This window comes from Schistocerca cancellata, chromosome 4, assembly GCF_023864275.1.
Source record: "Schistocerca cancellata isolate TAMUIC-IGC-003103 chromosome 4, iqSchCanc2.1, whole genome shotgun sequence".
In the NCBI taxonomy this organism is placed as follows: Eukaryota; Metazoa; Arthropoda; class Insecta; order Orthoptera; family Acrididae; genus Schistocerca; species Schistocerca cancellata.
This window is the reverse complement of record NC_064629.1, coordinates 172,156,587-172,178,637: the sequence shown is the minus strand read 5'-3', so window position 1 is coordinate 172,178,637 and position 22,051 is coordinate 172,156,587. Positions and strand designations below refer to the sequence as shown.

The 22,051-nt window shown below is 42.5% G+C and overlaps 1 protein-coding gene across 3 annotated transcripts in view; it reads right to left on the bottom strand.

Annotated features, from left to right (window-relative positions):
- LOC126183184 (nuclear hormone receptor FTZ-F1 beta) overlaps nt 1-17,907 on the bottom strand; it is a 413,728-nt gene extending 395,821 nt beyond the window's left edge. For all 3 annotated transcript variants that reach the window (XM_049924916.1, XM_049924917.1, XM_049924918.1), the window contains exon 1: nt 17,596-17,907. The gene's annotated coding sequence lies outside the window, so the exon portion shown is untranslated. The remainder of the gene's footprint in view (nt 1-17,595) is intronic.
- Nucleotides 17,908-22,051: the final 4,144 nt, after the last annotated feature.

The following is a 22,051-nucleotide window of genomic DNA, read 5'->3' as shown; positions in this document are numbered from 1 at the left end:
GATCCCAAACATTTGGGCGGTCGGGCGGTATTCGAAAATCGGTCGCACTAGTGTTATATACGCGGTCTCCTTCACAGAGGAACCACACTACCCTAAGATTCTCCAAACGAACGCAAGTCGACCATTCTCCTTTAATACTAAAATCCTTACATGCTACTCCTATTTCATATCGCTTTGTAGCCTTGCGCCTAGATATGTAATCGACGTGACTGTCTCAAGGAGTACTTTACTAATGTTGTATTCCAACATTACTTGATTGTTTTTCCTACTCATCTGCATTAACTTACATTTTTCTACATTCAGAGCTAACTGCCATTCATCACACAAACTAGATATTTTGTCTAAGACATCTCGTATGCTACAGTCACTCAACGGCGACACCTTCTCGTACACCACAGCATCATCAGAAGATTTCTGCTCGCTCTGTCCCTCTGATAATTTAGGTATGTCGAGAATAATAGCGGTACGATCACACTTCCCTGGCTCTGATGAACACTCGGGGCAACGTACTGGGTTCTATTGTGAAGTCTTCGAACCACTCACATCTATGGGAACCTATTCCGTATACTCGTTCCTTCGTTAACAGTTTACAGTGCGGCACATAACACGACCATCTGACCAAAATAAATAAATAAATAAAATGCCACTTGTGAAATAGAAACCTGCTGCTTAATCTCCGACCGAGCGAGGTGGCGTAGTAGTTAGCTCACTGGACTCACATTCGGGAGGACGACGGTTCAATCCCGCGTCCATCATCCTGATTTAGGTTTTCCGTGATTTCCATAAATCGCTTCAGGCAAATGCCGGGATGGTTCCTTTTCCAGGGCACGGCCGCCTTCCTTCTCCGTCCTTTCCTAATCCGATGAGACCGATAACCTCGCTGTTTGGTCTCTTCACCCAAATCAACCCAACCCTTAATCTCCTTATATGCGGAATGCATTAATCCTGTCTATTTTGTCCGGTTGCGATGAATTGCTAATTATTTGCATTTCTAAGCATGCCGTAGCCCTACACTTCATGCCAATTTGACATCTGTTGCGTGTTGCCTTCATGGATTTGTAGTTTTGATGGCCAGCACTGTAAATACCTATTGCGACTGAATTTGTCATTTTCAGACATACATATCGGATGCAGTGCCAAACATTATCTATATTAGAAGCGTACAAAATTGGCTATATCCCATTTCATGGGTGCAAAAACAAATACTACCACCAAAAGAAGCAAGTGACAGGTTTCAGATACCATGTTTTTCTTCTCTAGTCGGCATTAGTTCTGTGCGGCTGGTCCCGGCGGAGGTTCGAGTCCTCCCTCGGGCATGGGTTTGTGTGTTTAATTTAGGTTAAGTAGTGTGTAAGCTTAGGGATTGATGACCTTAGCAGTTAAGTCCCATACGATTTCACACACATTTGAACATTTTTTTTCAATATTAGTTGTTCTCATCGCCATGAAATGGGATCGGCCGATTTCCTTCGATTGTGCTATTCCTTACGTGTGCCACGGATTTCGATGTGTTCAAAAACGTTCAAATGTGTGTGAAATCTTATGCGACTTAACTGCTAAGGTCATCAGTCCCTAAGCTTACACACTACTAAACCTAAATTATCCTAAGGACAAACACACACACACCCATGTCTGAGGGAGGACTCGAGCCTCCGCCGGGAACTTTCGATGTGTAATCTTGAAAATAACAAACCGTTGGGATTACTATCACAGCTAATAAGTATATTCACAGCCTTAATCCGTGATTATTATATGCAGAAATTAACACATATCATTTTTAGTAAAATAATTAGGTTCTTTCATAAGGAAGCGGTCATCCAAGTCCAAAGTGATTGTGTCGACCTGGTCATGAAATAATGTGAATTAGAGTCGTAGCATTGCACTTACACTGATGAGCCAAAACATTACGACTATCTGCTTAATAACTTGTTCGTCCGTCTTTGGAACGAAATGGTTCAAATGGCTCTGAGCACTATGGGACTTAACATCTATGGTCATCAGTCTCCTAGAACTTAGAACTACTTAAACCTAACTAACCTAAGGACAGCACACAACACCCAGTCATCACGAGGCAGAGGAAATACCTAACCCCGCCGGGAATCGAACCCGGGAAGCCGGGCGCGGAAAGCGAGGACGCTACCGCACGACCACGAGCTGCGGACGTGGAACGAAATACGTCACTATTCTGCATAGCAGGCCTCCCACAGTACGTTGGTAGGTTTTTGGAGGTATGGGGCTTTATATTTCTACACACACGTCATGTAATTCGCGAAACTAACGGGTGGCTGACCTGCATGCGCGATTACGGCGCCCGATAGCGACCTGCAAGTGTTCCTTAGGATTTACATCAGGCGAATTTGATCGGCGAGACATCAAAGTGAGTTCGCTACAATGCTCCTTAAACCACTGTATCACGATAATGGCTCCGAGACACGGACAGTTATACGGCTGAAAGATACTGGATTACTAGCATAGGTCCCATGCAAGAGCATGAGAATGCCTCCCATAGCATAATGATGCTCCCACCAGCCAGCACCTTTGGAGACGCTGTTCAACTCGATGACGGCGTTTGTGGAGACGACCACTGACCTAGTGTAGGATAAATGTGATTCACCCGAAGAGCCGACACGTTTCCATTCCAGAATGAGATTTTCACTCTGCAGCGGAGTGTGCGCTGATATGAAACTTCCTGGCAGATTAAAACTGTGTGCCCGACCGAGACTCGAACTCGGGACCTTTGCCTTTCGCGGGCAAGTGCTCTACCACACTCCGCTGCAGAGTGAAAATCTCATTCTGGAAACCTCCCCCAAGCTGTGGCTAAGCCATGTCTCCGCAATATCCTTTCCTTCAGGAGTGCTAGTTCTGAAAGGTTCGCAGGACAGCTTCCGTGAAGTTTGGAAGGTAGGAGACGAGATACTGGCAGAAGTAAAGCTGTGAGTACCGGGCGTGAGTTGTGCTTCGGTAGCTCAGATGGTAGAGCACTTGCCCGCGAAAGGCAAAGGTCCCGAGTTCGAGTCTCGGTCGGGCACACAGTTTTAATCTGCCAGGAAGTTAGATAAAGGTCCTGAGTTCGAGTCTCGGTCGGGCACACAGTTTTAATCTGCCAGGAAGTTAGGCAAAGGTCCCGAGTTCGAGTCTCGGTCGGGCACACAGTTTTAATCTGCCAGGAAGTTTCATATCAGCGCACACTCCGCTCAGAGTGAAAATCTCATTCTGGAAACCTCCCCCAGGCTGTGGCTAAGCCATGTTTCCGCAATATCCTTTCTTTCAGGAGTGCTAGTTCTGCAAGGTTCGCAGGAGAGCTTCTGTGAAGTTTGGAAGGTAGGAGACGAGATACTGGCAGAAGTAAAGCTGTGAGTACCGGGCGTGAGTCATGCTTCGGTAGCTCAGATGGTAGAGCACTTGCCCGCGAAAGGCAAAGGTCCCGAGTTCGAGTCTCGGTCGGGCACACAGTTTTAATCTGCCAGGAAGTTTCACGTTTCCATTGATTGTCGGTCGAATCCGGATCATCCCGTGCCCACTGCATTCGTAATGGACTAACTCAAAAAATGTTCAAATGTTTGTGAAATCTTATGGGACTTAACTGCTAAGGTCATCAGTCCCTAAGCTTACACACTAGTTAACCTAAATTATCCTAAGGACAAACACACACACCCATGCCCGAGGGAGGACTCGAACCTCCGCCGGGACCGGCTGCACAGTCTATGACTGCAGTGCCTTAGGCCGCTCGGCTAATCCCGCGCGGCAATTGACGAACTGACGACGTCATTGGGTCATGTGGACGCATTGGGGTGGTCTGCTGCGGAGCTCCATGTTCAATAACGTACGATGAACGGTTGCTCTGAAACACTCGTCCGTGCACCAGCATTGTGCTCTTTCGGCAGAGGTGCCACAGACCACCATCTGTCCTACTTTACAGAGCAGATAACCTCCGAACTCTGACATTCAAAACTCACTGCAAGAACACCAAATTGAAAATCTCCGCTCGAAACAACCTAATTCGCAAACTAGCGGGGACACAGTGGGGATCACATTCACAAAATATTCGCTGTTCTGCAATGGCACTGTGCTTTTCTACTGCTGAATATGCTTCTCCAGTCTGGTACAGGCCATCTCATGCCAGACAAGTAGACATTGCTCTCAACGAAACCTGCAGGTTGATCACAGGTTGCTTAAGATCCATCCCAACCGATAGCTCTACTGCCTGGCTGAATAGCGCCACCATGGGTACGCAGAACAGTGGCTGCCAACAAGGAGAGACTGAAAGTGGAACAGAACAATGCCCATCCACTGCACGGACATAATCCACCACAGCAACGGCTGAGATCGCGAAAGAGCTTCCTGAGAACATCCGAGAAGCTCACCATTTCACCAGAGAAGGCAGGGCTGGAGTTACGGCAGAAGTCGACGCCTCACCTGCAGACGCCAGAAGCTGAAGAACTGCCACCTGGACACAACGAGAGCTGGCTGGTGTGGAAATCTTTAAACAGATTACAATCAGGAGTTGGACGATCCAGAGACAACCTGAAGAGATGGGGCTTCATAACAGAAGATACGTCCTGTGATTGTGGACAAGAATAAACCACAAGCCACATGCTCCAGTGCCTTTTGTGCCCTACACCCTGCACGAAAATTGACCTCCTGCAAGCCAGTCCAAGCGCCTTAAAGGTTACAAAGTACTGGGCACATGTAATATAAATACAATTTGTGTATATATATATATATGTACATATTTATTGATGTGTATGGCAATTGTAAATGTCTATGTTTCTGATTCGAGAATAATAAAAACCTCCGAACACCACGTTCTGTGAAGAGTCGTGGACGTTAAATGGTTCAAATGGCTCTGAGCACTACGGGACTTAACATCTATGGTCATCAGTCCCCTAGAACTTAGAACTACTTAAACCTAACTAACCTAAGGACATCACACAACACCCAGTCATCACGAGGTAGATCGTGGACGTTATATAGCGCTTAACTGTCCTAGCTCTTTCCGACAGTAGCACGTGAACATTCGTCCAGCTTCGCCGTTTTCGAGATACTCGTTCTCAAGCTCTGCGTTATAATAATCTGACCTTTGTCAAAGTCACTTATCTCAATGGATTTCCCAATTTACAGCCTATACCTTCGTTAGGGTGATGCCCCGAACGTGTCTGCTCCGCACATAAACTTTCGTTGCCGCGTCTCGTCCCCGAAACGCCACCAGGCGGCATTATACGACGCGGTGGGCAGTGTTCTTAATGTTTTGGCTTATCAGTGTACTTTGATGCGGTTGTCTTTTACATCAGTGTACTCGTCTTTTCACTGTCTGTTGATTCCAACCCTGAAGCGCGACTATGGAAAACCTAAGAAACACTGTCTAAGGATGCCGTAGCACCTTTATAACACTTTCCATTCTCACATTTCATTAAATGTGAAATAGGTGTAAGTCAGAGAGTACAATATCTGGGAAATGTGTTGATGAATTTAGCTCTGCTGCAATAAAAATAAAGGAAGTTTAGGGTTTATTGTCCCATCGACGACAAAGTTGTTAGAGAACGAACAAAATCTTGGATTGTTGGAAGGATATGGAAGGAAATCGATCGTGTTCTTTTCTAAAGAATTACTCCAGTGCATCACGGAAACACTAAATCTAAATGATCGAATGGGAATTCGAATCACCGTTCTCACGACCGCAAGTTCGGGTCTTACTTCGATGCTCAAATTTTTCGTCCTTGAAATCGCTCATTTTTCTCATTGCTGAAACCCTTTTGTTCGCAGGAGTATTTTCATGTAAAACATGTTCTTTTTTCTTCAGTTCGGGTCTAATGTCACGTAATGCAGTTGGTAGGGCAGTTACCGGGTGATCAAAAAGTCAGTATAAATTTGAAAACTGAATAAATCACGGAGTAATGTAGATAGAGAGATACAAATTGACACACATGCTTGGAATGAGATGGGGTTTTATTAGAACCAAAAAAACACTAAAGTTCAAAAAATGTCCGACAGATGGCGCTTCACCTGATCAGAATAGCAATAATTACCATAACAAAGTAAGACAAAGCAAAGATGATGTTCTTTACAGGAAATGCTCAATATTTCCACCATCATCCCTCAACAATAGCTGTAGTCGAGGAATAATGTTGTGAACAGCGCTGTAAAGCATGTCCGGAGTTAAGGTGAGGCATTGGCGTCGGATGTTGTCTTTCAGCATCCCTAGAGATGTCGGTTGATCATGGTACACTTGTGACTTCAGGTAATCCCAAAGTCAATAATCACACGGACTGAGGTCTGGGGACCTGGGTGGCCGAGCAAGACGAAAGTGGCGGCTGAGCACACGATCATCACCAAACGACGCGCGCAAGAGATCTTTCACGCGTCTGGCAATATGGGGTGGTTGTAATAAAACCCCATGTCATTCCAATGTGTGTCAATTTTTACCTCTCTATCTACATTATTCCGTGGTTTATTAAGTTTGCAAATTTATGCTGACTTTTTGATCACCCGGTATTTGCCCTTTGCAAAGAAATCAATGACAGGACTCCGTTTCGAAGGCCACGAAACACTGTCCACAATATTCCCGGCACATGAAATATACGTCACACTTGTCTGTGTTGTCGTTTCTGGCGTGAAGCGCTAGATCCGTGTCTTATTCATGGTAACGAATTGGCGCACAAAAATCGATGGATACATTTTCAAGCGGCCAAAATATTACTCATAAATATGATTTTTCAGATTTATTTTGGTCAGAATTCACCCACCTGATACAAAGCTTCCTTACATGTACTTCTTCGTGTAAAATGCACCGTACTCTTTCTCCTGATATACCTGTGGCGTTAGGAAGTCCCCACACGTTTAACCGCCAATCTTCTAACGCCATGCTGTACCTTTTCTCGAAGCTTTCATTCACGGTTGCAGTTATGGTATTTCCTTTACGTCAGTCATCCTGAAGAGAAATATACTCACGACGAAATTCTGACATGTAATTCCTAACTTCTTAAAATGAAGAAGCAGATTTCTTATAAATATTCACCAACATCTGATGAATATCCAAAGGCTTCATAGCGTCTATTTCATTAACAGTTATTTGGTTACGGCACCGAGATTATTAATTTGAAAGAACGCAAGTGACTTGGCGTCCGATACAAAAAATACAGTTAATCTGTTTCAAAGAAACACACAACGGTATTCCAGACAATAATATGGACAAAAGTATTCCATACCCCTGGCTGACAAATTATGACGTGAGAGGCTTTTCGCCAATGTTTGAGGACGAATTTCGAACCTTTCATCGGCTGGAATCTGTTGGAAATGTGAGGAAACGAAATTAGATTCAGAATTTCCAATGGAGAGATGGTGCAAAATTAGGATATAATTCCTAAAACCGTGCTTTTTCGATAAAACAATTTGGTGTAATGCATCATTTCAGAGACAACATCAAAGAACGTCCCCGCTGAGCAGAACAGTGCTTTATGAGAGAAACAGACTATTTGTAGGGATGGATGTGCGTAAAAATAGGTGTTTCGATGTCGTAGTACGAATGAAACCTTTTTTTGTACTTTCTTATAGTCTTGGAGTGAACAGTAACTTTTAATTTCTGCTGCCAACAATGACCATGTTGCTATCAGCATTCCATTAGCAGCACCATTGTGTGTGTTGTAAGAAGATGGATGGCAGGCTTGTTTTACTTGACGAGCAGGTGTTTTTTTTAAACAGAAAACCAGCATTGTCCCTACTAATCTCACCTGGCTTAAAACCTCACGTATATTTTTTTACATTTTCTTTAAGAATGGGAGTGGCATCCTAGACACACTATGCCACCAAAGTTCTCCAACAAGGGATAAAATGAAAGGCCGAATTCGGTAGACTACCAGGAGTAGCCAGCTGCAGACATACTTCGGAGTACCCAACGTGCATATTATATTACTATAATATATTATAGTAATCCGGAATTAGGCAGTGGTGCCTCTTCTCACAAAATCGGTACAAAAAGGTTATTCGAACACTAAAATCATAATTCTTTGTTCTGTCGCTAATCATACAATCATTTGAAACTTAAAAATAAGAAATATCAGTTTTAAGTGCAATATTCCTAAAAGTATAAACAGCGATCAAAAAGTTTATGTTTCAGGACACTGCTACACCGTATATGCGACCCTGTCCAACTCCTATGGCGGTATATATGAACCGAATGTAGGCATGGAGCTACTGTGGCATTCTAACGGAAACTTCCGTTTGAGGACGTTGCTCCAGCGTAAACGTGGCCTAGCGCAACTCCTCTGCCAGTATATAAGCAGCGACATGTACGCAAGGGATTAGTCTGGCATTGGAACGGAAATTTTTTGATCGTCCCTTATATATACGACAATCTGACGACGACCACTGACAGGTCGAATGAGCAAGAAAATAAAAGAAAAAAGTACATCCATTATTTTCTGTAGTAATTTATTTCCTTCCTAAGGCGTTGCTCAACTCGTCAACGTCAGGATTATTACCTTGAGGATAAGGAAATGGCGCAACATGAGAAAACATCCCAGACTAAAGAAAACGTTCAGTCTTAAGAGCTCTCTTCCAAGAGTCTGATTTTGTACCAGCCTCCCGTTTGAAATTTTGAAGTTGACCACTTTTACGTTTTGCAGTGAGAATCCAAGCAATGAAAGGTTCACCATTCAGTTTGTCCATATAAGTTAGCCAGAAATGTATTATATCGGGAAAAATTAGGACGAAAAGTTTTCGAGAAAATGGGCTGGTTCGGTTCGTTTCGGGTATGTACTTCCCAATACCATTCAAGATAGAGGTATCTGAAAGCACGAAAAAGGTAAGCGGGCAATTAATCCTTTCCTGGTTTGCATTTTTGCCAGTAGAATCGTCTTTTACCCAACCTCATCGAATCACAAGTAAAGTTAGAAACTATCATTTCGCTAGGTTTTGGGGGGAAATCGGTAGTATCCATTTTAAGGGCACTAACCGGCATTCAAACGAATTGATTTACGGAAACCATTGACAATTTGGATGGCCTTACCAATATTTTAACCACATTAGCCATGAATAACAGTCCAGTGTTTTAGTTACTACTTCACCTCACTCGATAACGATATGGAGAAAAGATTCAACTTATCAACGTGCCGGAATCCGTGTGTTTCAAATATCTGCACCTCTATGCGAAATGGATTATATCTGCATCAGACGTATGATCTTCAGTATCGTCCATACTTTCAGCTCTTCATGTATGTCTGTCGTTTCCTAAATCACTGTGCTTGATCAATGATGATTTCAGATGGCAGATAAAAAGACTGTTAACTACACAAAGAAAGATCCTTCAGGAGGTTGTGGCTTTACACCTCGTCTGTCGACGACTTCCACAAACAAATGGAACCCAATGAAAGTGATGCCGGACCGTATGGCCTCGGAAGCAACTAACTCGAGCCTTCTTGCAAGTGTGAGTCAAGCTATCTCTCCGAGTATTCATTAAGCGAAGCCAATCATGGGGGTGTACGTGAACAGGAAGGGCAGTATCACAACCATGACAATGGGAAGAACTAAAATCCGACTCCTTAATTGCGATATAATCTGTATTTAAGATTTACAAAGCAATAGAAAACGAATATTAAGCACTGAAATCTGGAGGGAAAAGTTCAATATGAAGATCACACCTTATCACACATCAAAGACGCCAAAAAAAGAAAAAAAAAATGTAATCAATGAAGCCTCTGTAATGTAGAGATGAGCGAAACGGAGAAATGCTACTTGCATTGAGGAACGGCAGTGGAGCTGGCTCGTTACCTAGCCTACAGGCCGCAGCGGTGACGGTTGTCCACGAAGTTCGTTTTCTGGATTCTGCTTCCCTTAAGCGCCACACGCCGAAGGCTCTGCACGGCCGCCTGCCATGCTCTAAGACACGATGAAGGCATCGCGGACGCTCCTTAGCTCCCGAAACGGCAGAATCTGTAGTCGATCTACAAGGTGATACGCCCTTCGACCACTTCCGACCTGGGAACCAGTTCGCTGAACCGGTTATGGGAGGGCCTCCAGTTTCCCTTCGGTCCGAAACAAGTAGCGACTTCGCAGTCTTCACTTACACAGGCTACATGGAGATCTGAAAGTCGTCAAGGTTGAACACTTGAGCAGATTTGACGCTCCTGGGATCACGGAAATTAAGTTTTCGGACATAGCTTCCATATAAACCTTTATGTACCAAGTCCCCTTACATCCTCTAGAAGTGCGTGGCAGCAATTGTGGAGCACCATGCAGATACAGGTACGAAAACTGATAATGGGAAAAGTAAATAAAAATCGTTATTTACTGACAAGGGCATATTACAAGGAAACCGTTATAATTTTCACACGAATTTTCTCCCATATCCGGCCGTGTGTTCTAGCGAGGCCTCGTAATGAAACGGAAACTTGAAGACATGTAAACAACAAAGTATTAGCGCGTGGAATATAATTATTACGTACAGAACACTGCAAACAAGAAAGGTAACGGAGAGAGAGAATCCCACCCGAGACGTTACAAATAAAAATAATTAACATTTACTTACAGGCCAACAAACAGACTGTATAATACTGACAGTGCGATGACAGTTGAAAACTACCTGTATAATGTTTTCGCGGAATCTTTGATACACTCGTATTAATCTACTCTGTAGGAATCAGCATGGGTTTCGAAAAAGACGGTCATGTGAAACCCAGCTCGCGCTATTCGTCCACGAGACTCAGAGGGCCATAGACACGGGTTCACAGGTAGATGCCGTGTTTCTTGACTTCCGCAAGGCGTTCGATACAGTTCCCCACAGTCGTTTAATGAACAAAGTAAGAGCATATGGACTATCAGACCAATTGTGTGATTGGATTGAGGAGTTCCTAGATAACAGGACGCAGCATGTCATTCTCAATGGAGAGAAGTCCTCCGAAGTAAGAGTGATTTCAGGTGTGCCGCAGGGGAGTGTCATAGGACCGTTGCTATTCACAATATACATAAATGACCTGGTGGATGACATCGGAAGTTCACCGAGGCTTTTTGCAGATGATGCTGTGGTGTATCGAGAGGTTGTAACAATGGAAAATTGTACTGAAATGCAGGAGGATCTGCAACGAATTGACGCATGGTGCAGGGAATGGCAATTGAATCTCAATGTAGACAAGTGTAATGTGCTGCGAATACACAGAAAGATAGATCCTTTATCATTTAGCTACAAAATAGCAGGTCAGCAACTGGAAGCAGTTAATACCATAAATTATCTGGGAGTACGCATTAGGAGTGATTTAAAATGGAATGATCATATAATGTTGATCGTCGGTAAAGCAGATGCCAGACTGAGATTCATTGGAAGAATCCTAAGGAAATGCAATCCGAAAACAAAGGAAGTAGGTTACAGTACGCTTGTTCGCCCACTGCTTGAATACTGCTCAGCAGTGTGGGATCCGTACCAGATAGGGTTGATAGGAGATATAGAGAAGATCCAACGGAGAGCAGCGCGCTTCGTTACAGGATCATTTAGTAATCGCGAAAGCGTTACGGAGATGATAGATAAACTCCAGTGGAAGACTCTGCAGGAGAGACGCTCAGTAGCTCGGTACGGGCTTTTGTCAAAGTTTCGAGAACATACCTTCACCGAAGAGTCAAGCAGTATATTGCTCCCTCCTACGTATATCTCGCGAAGAGACCATGAGGATAAAATCAGAGAGATTAGAGCCCACACAGAGGCATACCGACAATCCTTCTTTCCACGAACAATACGAGACTAGAATAGAAGGGAGAACCGATAGAGGTACTTAAGGTACCCTCCGCCACACACCGTCAGGTGGCTTGCGGAGTATGGCTGTAGATGTAGATGTAGATGGCATTCTATAATAGTCTGTTTGACACAAGCTTCCGTTGTCAGATGGACTTCAGTGTTGTCACAATCGTTCGAATGCTGCTCCGTCTTCACAAACCGGCACAATGATGACGCATTATGTGCGCCAAATGGCTAAATCCGAGAACCCACATAAGACAAAATGTACAGTGCAATGCGCAAGATGAGCATGGATATGTTGTTACTGCTGGTACCTCTCTCTCCAGCACTATTGGTCACTTCTGAAAATGAACGACTAACGCAAGCTCGCAGTTTTGAACAAAAAGGGAAAGAATCTTACAACAAGATTAGCCACAGACTCATGTATAGGGGTAATACTCCGAAGTGATATGATGTGGAAAGAAGAAGAGAAATCTGTATTAGGAAAGGGAAATTTACATTTTTTGGGAGAATTCTGAAAAACAGGATTCTTCTGTACAAGAAACCGCATACAAACGGCTATTGCCACCCGTACCCCACTGTTTGGACTCAATTTCTAGTAGGCATGGCAACAGACATCGAAGCATTTCAGAGACGCATTGCCTGGATTGTAACAGCCGATACAGTTTGTGTGACGGAGTTGAAGAGTGAACTTCAGTGGGAAATATTTGGAAAAATGATGAGGTATATTTAAAAGATTGATAATCGAGGAAGGCAAAGTAGCAATTCTGCCGCGTCTACTACATATCTCCCGCGGGAACTACGATAAAAAGGTAAGACAGATTTTACGAGAGAGTGGCAGACAATGAAGCACCATCTTTCCTGTCCTGTGCAGTTGCTTGCGTAGCATATGAAGGGTGTCTCTCCTAAGAGATGTCGGCCGCATTTTCTCTGGTGTTTCGGTTGATATTTGAATTATTTTTTTTTTACGTGTAGCTGGGGTCAGCGCAAACAAACGCCTTTCATTCGTCACCCGGCGTCGGTGTAAAGCGTCGGTTTGTTTCCAGTTACAATAAAAATTATTTTTAAAGCTGAATTTTACGAGCCTATTCGATAGAGCGATCCAAAATTAATCTAGTGCGAATCCGTTTTATCGATGTGTATTATCAGGGTCAGTAAGAGACGAAGAATAACCGGCCCGCCAGCAGCAACCGTCATAAAAAGAGCTGCTAAGTCGATTCTGGAGAACTGATTGTTCCTCGTGTTTTACAGTTCTTGTTAATACATATCGATATTTATCGCTGGGAGATTCGAAGCTCTTTCCACTTGTACACACCAGCATCCTTGCTGAAGAGTAGCCGCTGAGACTGCCTATTTAAGCGTGGTTCTGCACGAACCCGAGAGATATATGAAGCTACACTTTGTGGAATGCTTGACGCACGATGGAGGAACAGACGTGCTAAAATCCCTTACCGAGACAAACACACACTTCTCGACACTGTCAGCGCGGATCCCTGGTTACCGACTAGAGCTCACATGGATGTAGCATCAAGTGTCCTTGCAACACAAAGGAAATTGTGAAATGAATAGCTTACACATTGTAGTATTCGTACTTGAAAGTTTCACGGAATAACAGATGTGACTCGGACAATCCTTACATATGCGCAGCCACGACTCTGGATCAGGTTTCGTAAACAGATGACAAAAGTCTGCTAATCATAGAAAGAATTCTACAGCAACATATACCGTTACAATGGCGACCACCTCTGAGCCAAGTAGCTCTGCTTTTGAGATACTGCCACCGACAGACACAGACATGTAACAAAAGTTGGATGTAGTAATGCGTCTTATACTGTGTCGCTATAAGGGTATAAAAAAGAGCTGTGAAAGACCATAGCGTCGAATACAAGTTTAACGTTGGTTTCGTTGCACTACCACTGAAGTTATCTCTGTCGCGACTGCGCATATGAACCTTTTGTTTAGGAGCTGCATTTCTCTCTGTCCTCGAGCAAATCTGTGTTTGCCATCCCCTAATTGTTCAACGCACAACTACTCGTTGGTATTAAGGGCGCAGATAACTATGTATACAGCTAATGTTATGCTTTTCGCAGGTTTTTCCACCCAGTTTACGTCTCTGGTTGATAATCGGTACGAAAAGTTGTATTGTAAACGAACGGTTTGGCTTAATAAAAGGTAACAATGACTGAAATGTTGGCCCGGCCGTGTATTCCAGAAGAAAGTCTATACACGGCGACAACCCAGATCCTGTGCAATGCTGTTTAATTCTGTCTACAGGAGTCCGGGTTGGGCACTATTTTACAGTTCGTAAATTACCTGGCCGACTGATGCATACGATATTCCGTATTCTTTTCCCCATCATCACTACGCTTGTAAAATACAAGTAGGCTTCACAAAGTTCCAGATCTTTTAGAATTTTTTTTTTCAAGCAAACTCGAAATCAAATAGAGAATTACAAGACGTGGGACAATTTCTTACCAGTAAGATGCTGCAGTTTCTGGCGATGAATGTTCATCGCGGGTTTCGTCAGCGTCCACAAACTAAATATCTTAAACGCAGAATGCATGCACGTGCATGGTATAACCGATGAAAGCTTGATGTTGCCCTAAAGGCCACAACTCACCAACTAGATTGGAAATCACATTAAGCGATTATTTACTCTCGAAAAATTGCTACCCTCCTCTTCCCACGTATAATTTATCTGTTATTCCTGCATTGTAGTCCGAAATGAATGGCACTCACGATCTTTATAAGGAAAGAGAAAGAAAAGAAAGTGATTTCCGACTCTTATACCGCCAAACTTTCTCCTTGTAAGCTTGCGCTCGCCGCATATCCTGTTCGCCCCTGTATGACTAAACAATCTTTATTACTGCTTCCAGGCTTGCATGTAACTACCGGATTCAACAGGCTCTGTGCTGGACAGTTTCCACTCGTTCGTTCCCCTCTCCCCACCACTTCCTATCTGCTAGATGGTACTCTCAATTCAAACATTGCGTACCAGTTCGATGTCTAAATTTCGGGAGCTTAATTTCTTCATTATGTTGCGTAACACAAAGCTTGTCACGACTACCGTTAAATTATCGATTAGTCACGTTTCATAATCTGCGAGGCCGGTCTATGTCCACGGCAGTACGGCTCCGCGGCTGGTTATCGTAAAAAGGCAACACAGAGAGGCAACGTGCGACAAAGGACCCCGGCCCGATGGGTGCAAGCATTTCCTGCTGGCGGAAAGTTCGCCGCCACCTTGAATCTTGTGAGTCACCATCGTTCCTGTTCGGCAGCTGAATGCTACTTCGCCCTTTACTTGTCTCCGCCTCTTTGCCAGAGCTCGTCCACACTGCCGATGAATGAGAATACTCTTTCGGCGGCTCACCTCGTCAAATTTACAGATATAGGATAGAGAATGCAGATATTCCCGTTAATGCGATTTCCTATATTTCATTTCGAGGAAATCCGATGGCACCGAAATAGTTGTTACATCTTGTTCTATGCTTTTCACTAAACAACCACAACAGAAAGAGTGATCAGATTTTGCACTCGTCCTCGGGTGAATGAAGTCAAAGTACGGATATATACGCTCTAGTGGCCACGTGCACATTTGATAAATGATGCTCGCAAATCCACATAAGAAATGTGTACGTTACATTCTGAACTATAACTGCCAGGAACAAGTAATACTACTTGGTGCTAGACCAATGGCGAATATTTTTCCACGACGTGTGAATTTAATCGTGCTAGATAATTATTGCCTGTGATCTAAACAGTAAGATATTAGAGCACTCTCTTATGCTATTAAACAAATGTCAATCTCTGACGTGAAACATTTATCAAATTTAACTGCAGAAAAAGCTACATTTACGGAAACTTGAGATTACTGATTTTGTGCTGTATCTTACTGTTCCCTCTTCCTTCTTAAGTACGAACTGCCTCCATTACTCAACATATGTCACATTTAAATGCATTTTATCTACAGTTTCTCTATATTTGTAACTAGGATTCTTTAACGACGCTAGTCAGAAGCGCTGTTTCAAATCAAAGTTAATTCTTTTGATGTTAGATAGTCTTGAAACACGCCGCGTGTTGCGCTTAATATTTCAACATCTCTTCATGGAATACGATATCCTAAAATTTTCTAGAGCTGCAAACAATACAAAAATCTAAAAACCACAGCTGAAGAATTTACTTGGTATTTCCTCTCTATAACACAAACTACTCTGGGCTTACTTTTTAGTTTCTATGAAAACAGAACAAGCAAATTGTTTGTTCTGTGACAATTGAGTACGCCTGCTCCAGTGACCCTGACAAACCCGGACGCCAATATTTACTGATATAAAACTGGAAGTTCCTCCACATTCTCGTACGCATTATGCGATTTTGCGATATATCTACTACATATGTTCAGTTCGCAATATGCGGCCGCGTGAGTGCTTCGTTTGTTCTTAGCTCTGTGTTTTAAATAATGTTTACACGTGCACAAATTCGAAAGAGAGCGCCGTCGCAAGCGTTACAGATAGGAGAAGTACATTCCAATAATTAACGACAGATCATTCAGTCACACGCATCAACTGGCAGACTAACAAACAATTACACTCTAATGCGTTCACCACCCATATCGCTCTCTCCTAATTACGAACTGGTCTCCAGATCCTGATATAATTTTCAACAAATAACACTTCGATTCGTATCTGTAGAAAATATAAGTTTGTTGCACAATGAAAATTACTACACGTAACTGGTATAACATTAAAAAAGGTGGTATCCTATAATACTCAACAGTGTTGTATTTTTCGGCAAGTTAGTATACAAACGAATGCAGAATACAAATTTAATTCTACAAGGCTAATTCTTACTGTTGTCTGCCCATCAGCTATTCTCTTTGAACCAATATTTATAATGTAAAAAGAATCGTGCTGTATCAATAAGTGCTAAAATTTCTGACTAACTATTTAGTAGTCGGTGACAAATTCTGCTGGCACTTAATTTAAAACAGAACGAAATACACAATACACATTTATCCGCAACCGCTATCATCGAGACAGACCAATGTTTAATTACAAGTACCAGGCTCCTGCGACTTACACAAGTTAGAAAGTAGTTTGATTACTCTTTATTACGAAATAATTATTTTCGTCACAGTTTTTCTATTTAATTAAAACATTTCTTTTTCATCTTTCACTACATTTCAAAACGGTGCTAGTCTCACATAACAAAATTCCTCAATTCTAGTAATGTAATCGGTTGCGAAACGAATATTTCTTTCTGTGATTGTAACAATAGGGCATACCGAAGCGGGAACTGCATGAAACAGCTGTTCTTACGTGTTAGTTCCACGGCCTAAACACAAATCCCAAAGTATATGTACCTATTTCGTGACATAACTGTCACGAGGAAATTAAAATTACACTTGAAAATTATATAAACTCCACACCTATTTCCACATTTGAAACACATATTTAGGGCGGAATCAAAGCCCAAATTTCAATCGGATTAGATGCACGGTAGCGGTGCATGGTTGTTTCCCCGCGTGGGTTTGACATATCTGAGCATTGTTACTTTCATGATTCGATAACAATTTGGAAATCGGAAAACATAGATAACGACAGCTGTAAAAATAACAGTAAAATGTGGCTCAGGAGAAACAAGGAAATAAATTCTCGCAGTGGTACCTGTCATCACAACTAAAAGTTCTAGCAGAAATTCACGAACTACCGGCGACAACAATACAAAGAAAAGAAAATCAGTTTGGAATACAGGCACACACGGTTGGTTACATGCACGAGGGCAGAGCACTAAGTTCTCATGGTATTTTAAAAATATAGTAAGTGTATTCGACATGAAAAGACGTAAATTCTGATTTGAAAAAATGTTTAAAAACTTACCGCAACCGCCTTTTTGCCTCTGTATTGTTTCCCAACGAGTAGAAAAATGTGTTTATTACTCTTCACTGTTATGTTTAGTAAAATGTAATGCAGGTTCAACAATTAATTATAACCACACCTTTTTAATTTATTTTTGTTAAATTGGCCAATTTTCACTTCATGTCACAAACACAGCGCACACGTGTTCCGAAATGACAGTCCCTCCCAGCAGCTCGATTGCGATGCTAGAGATACAGAATGTGGCGACGGCATAAATAATTAGCATACCGCGAGACACATCTGCTACTCAAACCTTCGCGCACGCGGCAACAATAATACTGTCTGACACGAAGCGTCTGCTGGCCAGCGCCGAAAGAAGTGGTTCTTCGTCCCGAATGCAGCCGAAATGCGCCGAAGGGCTACGAACATCTTACGGTCTTGCTTTTTCACGGGCTTTTAATGCACGGACACTTGTAGTACGTCGTGAGTGGGGAGGCGGTCCGTTTGTGGTCTGGCCCGCCCACCCAGTGGAGGGGGACCCCGCAGTGATGGTGGGGGGAGCGCTCTCCGCCATGTTGGGTGCCTGCGCGAACTTAAAGCTCCACGAATAGAACCAGATAACACCGCGGAGGCCTGTCCGGGCGCACTGTCACCTTCTGAAGGTTGCGTTACTGCCAGCCAAGTCTCGTTAGGAAATGCCTTTCCTTACCTTTGTGTTAGAACAGTTGTTAATGCAGAATCACGATGCTGCTGTAGCCTGCATCGTTGTCGCCACGTTCTTCAGGGCTGTTCACTCGCTTCTACTACCTCGCTTCCAACAGCGCATCTGAAGGAAGCGCGGGCATTGAGCTTCGGGCGGAAGAATACTACGTTCAGGTTTTCCCGCTCTTTTTTGAAATGTCAATTGTAAGGACAACGATATTTACAGATTTAAGCAGTTATTTTGACGCTACTAACGTCCAGATTCGATAATCTCTGATTAAAAATGTGTTATTCACATAAATTTTTCCGGTAGACAAATTAATAACGAAACTAGATTACTAAATTTTACGCATAGTAAGATTCATAAATGAGATATAGTAGTGTGTCAATAATTTTAATCGTGGGACGTTATTTAACACTAGCGTATGTATCACGATGGTATAGGCACCTGTTGCTTGAACTGCACATCTGTTATCACACGATATCTGAAAACTGCTCCTGTCTGTCAGAGATACACCTTGGTGTAGAGCAACAGCCCCTTGCCCTGCCACATTTGGCCCAGACGTATTAGAGAATAGCTGTTGCCCCTGGAGAACCTATTCCGGCGTCGGAGGTTTGCAGGGCGGGTTGCGCAAGTGAAGGCGTCAGGCACCTGAGTTGGCAAGCGGTTCGTGGATCCCTTTTCCGGGATGACGCGAGCGGCTTCGTTCTGTAATATCGAAGATTCGGGGTAAATAACTTCCACTTAAATAAACATACGTCACTGGGTGGAAGGGACGACTGCGTGATGGACAGGATTTGAGTGATGATAACACTAGCTTTTTCCTTTGTTTTGCCCAATGGTTTTAGTAATACGCTGAAACTTTACATGAGGCTCTATATTATTGCATCATTTAAAGATACAGGGTAAAAACCCAATTTTTAATGTTAGCCTCTGTCGTGACCAGAAGAAATGAGTAATCGCTCTAGCGTAATTTTGTTTTCATTCAATCACTTTAACGATAGTGTCGGCAATGACTGATCATCATTTCTTCAAAGACAAATGCTAAATAAGGTAGATTTTTAAACATTGAATACATTAATAGTTATAATTATGTTAAAGCAAGAACGAGGACGATAAGAACAAAAATTAATTACTGGTTAACTACTGCGAATACGTGGCACATGGACTGTCACATACAAAGGTTTAACAGCATTCACGTATGATTGTTCCAGTCCCGAATGTCAAATATATTTCATCGTGCAGGTAAAAACATACATTTCTCAAGCGAATGCCATTCTAAAATCGAATTTCAAGGAAATATAGACAAGATTCCTCCTGATTCTTCATAAGAAAAAATATTGAAAAATAGCACAATAAAAAGAATTTGTCATACAGCTGAATTTTTTATTATTATGACTGATATGGCCTTGTAACAATAACCAAAACGGCCTTGCTGTGTTGGTACTGCGAAAGGCTGAAAGCAAGGGGAAACTACATCCGTAATTTTTCCCGAGGGCATGCAGCTTTACTGTATGGTTAAATGATGATGGTGTCCTCTTGGGTAAAATATTCAGGAGGTAAAATAGTCCCACATTCGGATCTCCGGGTGGGGACTACTCAGGAGGACGTTGTTATCAGGAGAAAGAAAACTGGCGTTCTACGGATCGGAGCGTGGAATGTCAGATCCCTTAATCGAGCAGGTAGGTTAGAAAATTTAAAAAGGGAAATGGATAGGTTAAAGTTAGATATAGTGAGAATTAGTGAAGTTCGGTGGCGGGAGGAACAGGACTTCTGGTCAGGTGAATACTGGGTTATAAATACAAAATCAAATAGAGGTAATGCAGGAGTAGGTTTAATAATGAATAGGAAAATAGGAATGCGGGTAAGCTACTACAAACAGCATAGTGAACGTATTATTGTGGCCAAGATAGATACGAAGCCCACGCCTACTACAGTAGTACAAGTTTATATCCCAACTAGCTCTGCAGATGATGAAGAAATTGATGAAATGTATGATGAGATAAAAGATTTTATTCAGATAGTGAAGGGAGACGAAAATTTAATAGTCATGGGTGACTGGAATTCGTGTGCAGGAAAAGGGACAGAGAGAAACATAGTAGGTGAATATGGATTGGGGCTAAGAAATGAAAGAGGAAGCCGTCTGGTAGAATTTTGCATAGAGCATAATTTAATCATAACTAACACTTGGTTCAAGAATCATAAAAGAAGGTTGTATACATGGAAGAATCCCGGAGATACTAAAACGTATCAGGTAGTTTATATAATGGTAAGACAGAGATTTAGGAACCAGGTTTTAAATTGTAAGACATTTCCAGGGGCAGATGTGGACTCTGACCACAATCTATTGGTTATGAACTGCAAATTAAAATTGAAGAAACTGCAAAAAGGTGGGAATTTAAGGAGATGGGACCTGGATAAACTGACTAAACCAGAGATTGTACAGAGTTTCAGGGAGAGCATAAGGGAACAATTGACAGCAGTGGGGGAAAGAAGTACAGTTGAAGAAGAATGGGTAGCTCTGAGGGATGAAGTAGTGAAGGCAGCAGAGGATCAAGTAGGTAAAAAGACGAGGGCTAGTAGAAATCCTGTAGTAACAGAAGAAATATTGAATTTAATTGATGAAAGGAGAAAATATAAAAATGCAGCAAATGAAGCAGGCAAAAAGGAATACAAATGTCTCAAAAACGAGATCGACAGGAAGTGCAAAATGGCTAAGCAGGGATGGCTAGAGGCCAAATGTAAGGATGTAGAGGCTTATCTCACTAGGGGTAAGATAGATGCTGCTTACAGGAAAATTAAAGAGACCTATGGAGAAAAGAGAACCACTTGTATGAATATCAAGAGCTCAGATGGAAACCCAGTTCTAACTAAAGAAGGGAAAGCAGAAAGATGGAAGGAGTATATAGAGGGTCTATACAAGGGCGATGTACTTGAGGACAATATTATAGAAATCGAAGAGAATGTAGATGAAGATGAAATGGGAGATATGATACTGCGTGAAGAGTTTGACAGAGCACTGAAAGACCTGAGCCGAAACAAGGCCCCGGGAGTAGACAACATTCCATTGGAACTACTGACGGCCTTGGGAGAGCCAGTCCTGACAAAACTTTACAATCTGGTGAGGAAGATGTATGAGACAGGCGAAATACCCTCAGACTTCAAGAAGAATGTAATAATTGCAATCCCAAAGAAAGCAGGTGTTGACAGATGTGAAAATTACCGAACTATCAGTTTAGTAAGTCACAGCTGCAAAATACTAACACGAATTCTTTATAGACGAATGGAAAAACTGGTAGAAGCCGACATCGGGGAAAATCAGTTTGGATTCCGTAGAAATATTGGAACACGTGAGGCAATACTGACCTTACGACTTATTTTAGAGGAAAGATTAAGGAAAGGCAAACGTACGTTTCTAGCATTTGTAGACTTAGAGAAAGCTTTTGACAATGTTGACTGGAATACTCTCTTTCAAATTCTAAAGGTGGCGGGGGTAAAATACAGGGAGCGAAAGGCTATTTACAATTTGTACAGATACCAGATTGCAATTATAAGAGTCGAGGGACACTAAAGGGAAGCAATGGTTGGGAAGGGAGTGAGAGAGGGTTGTAGCCTATCCCTGATGTTATTCAATCTGTATATTGAGCAAGCAGTAAAGGAAACAAAAGAAAAATTCGGAGTAGGTATTAAAATCCATGGAGAAGAAATAAAAACTTTGAGGTTCGCTGATGACATTGTAATTCTGTCAGAGACAGCAAAGCACTTGGAAGAGCA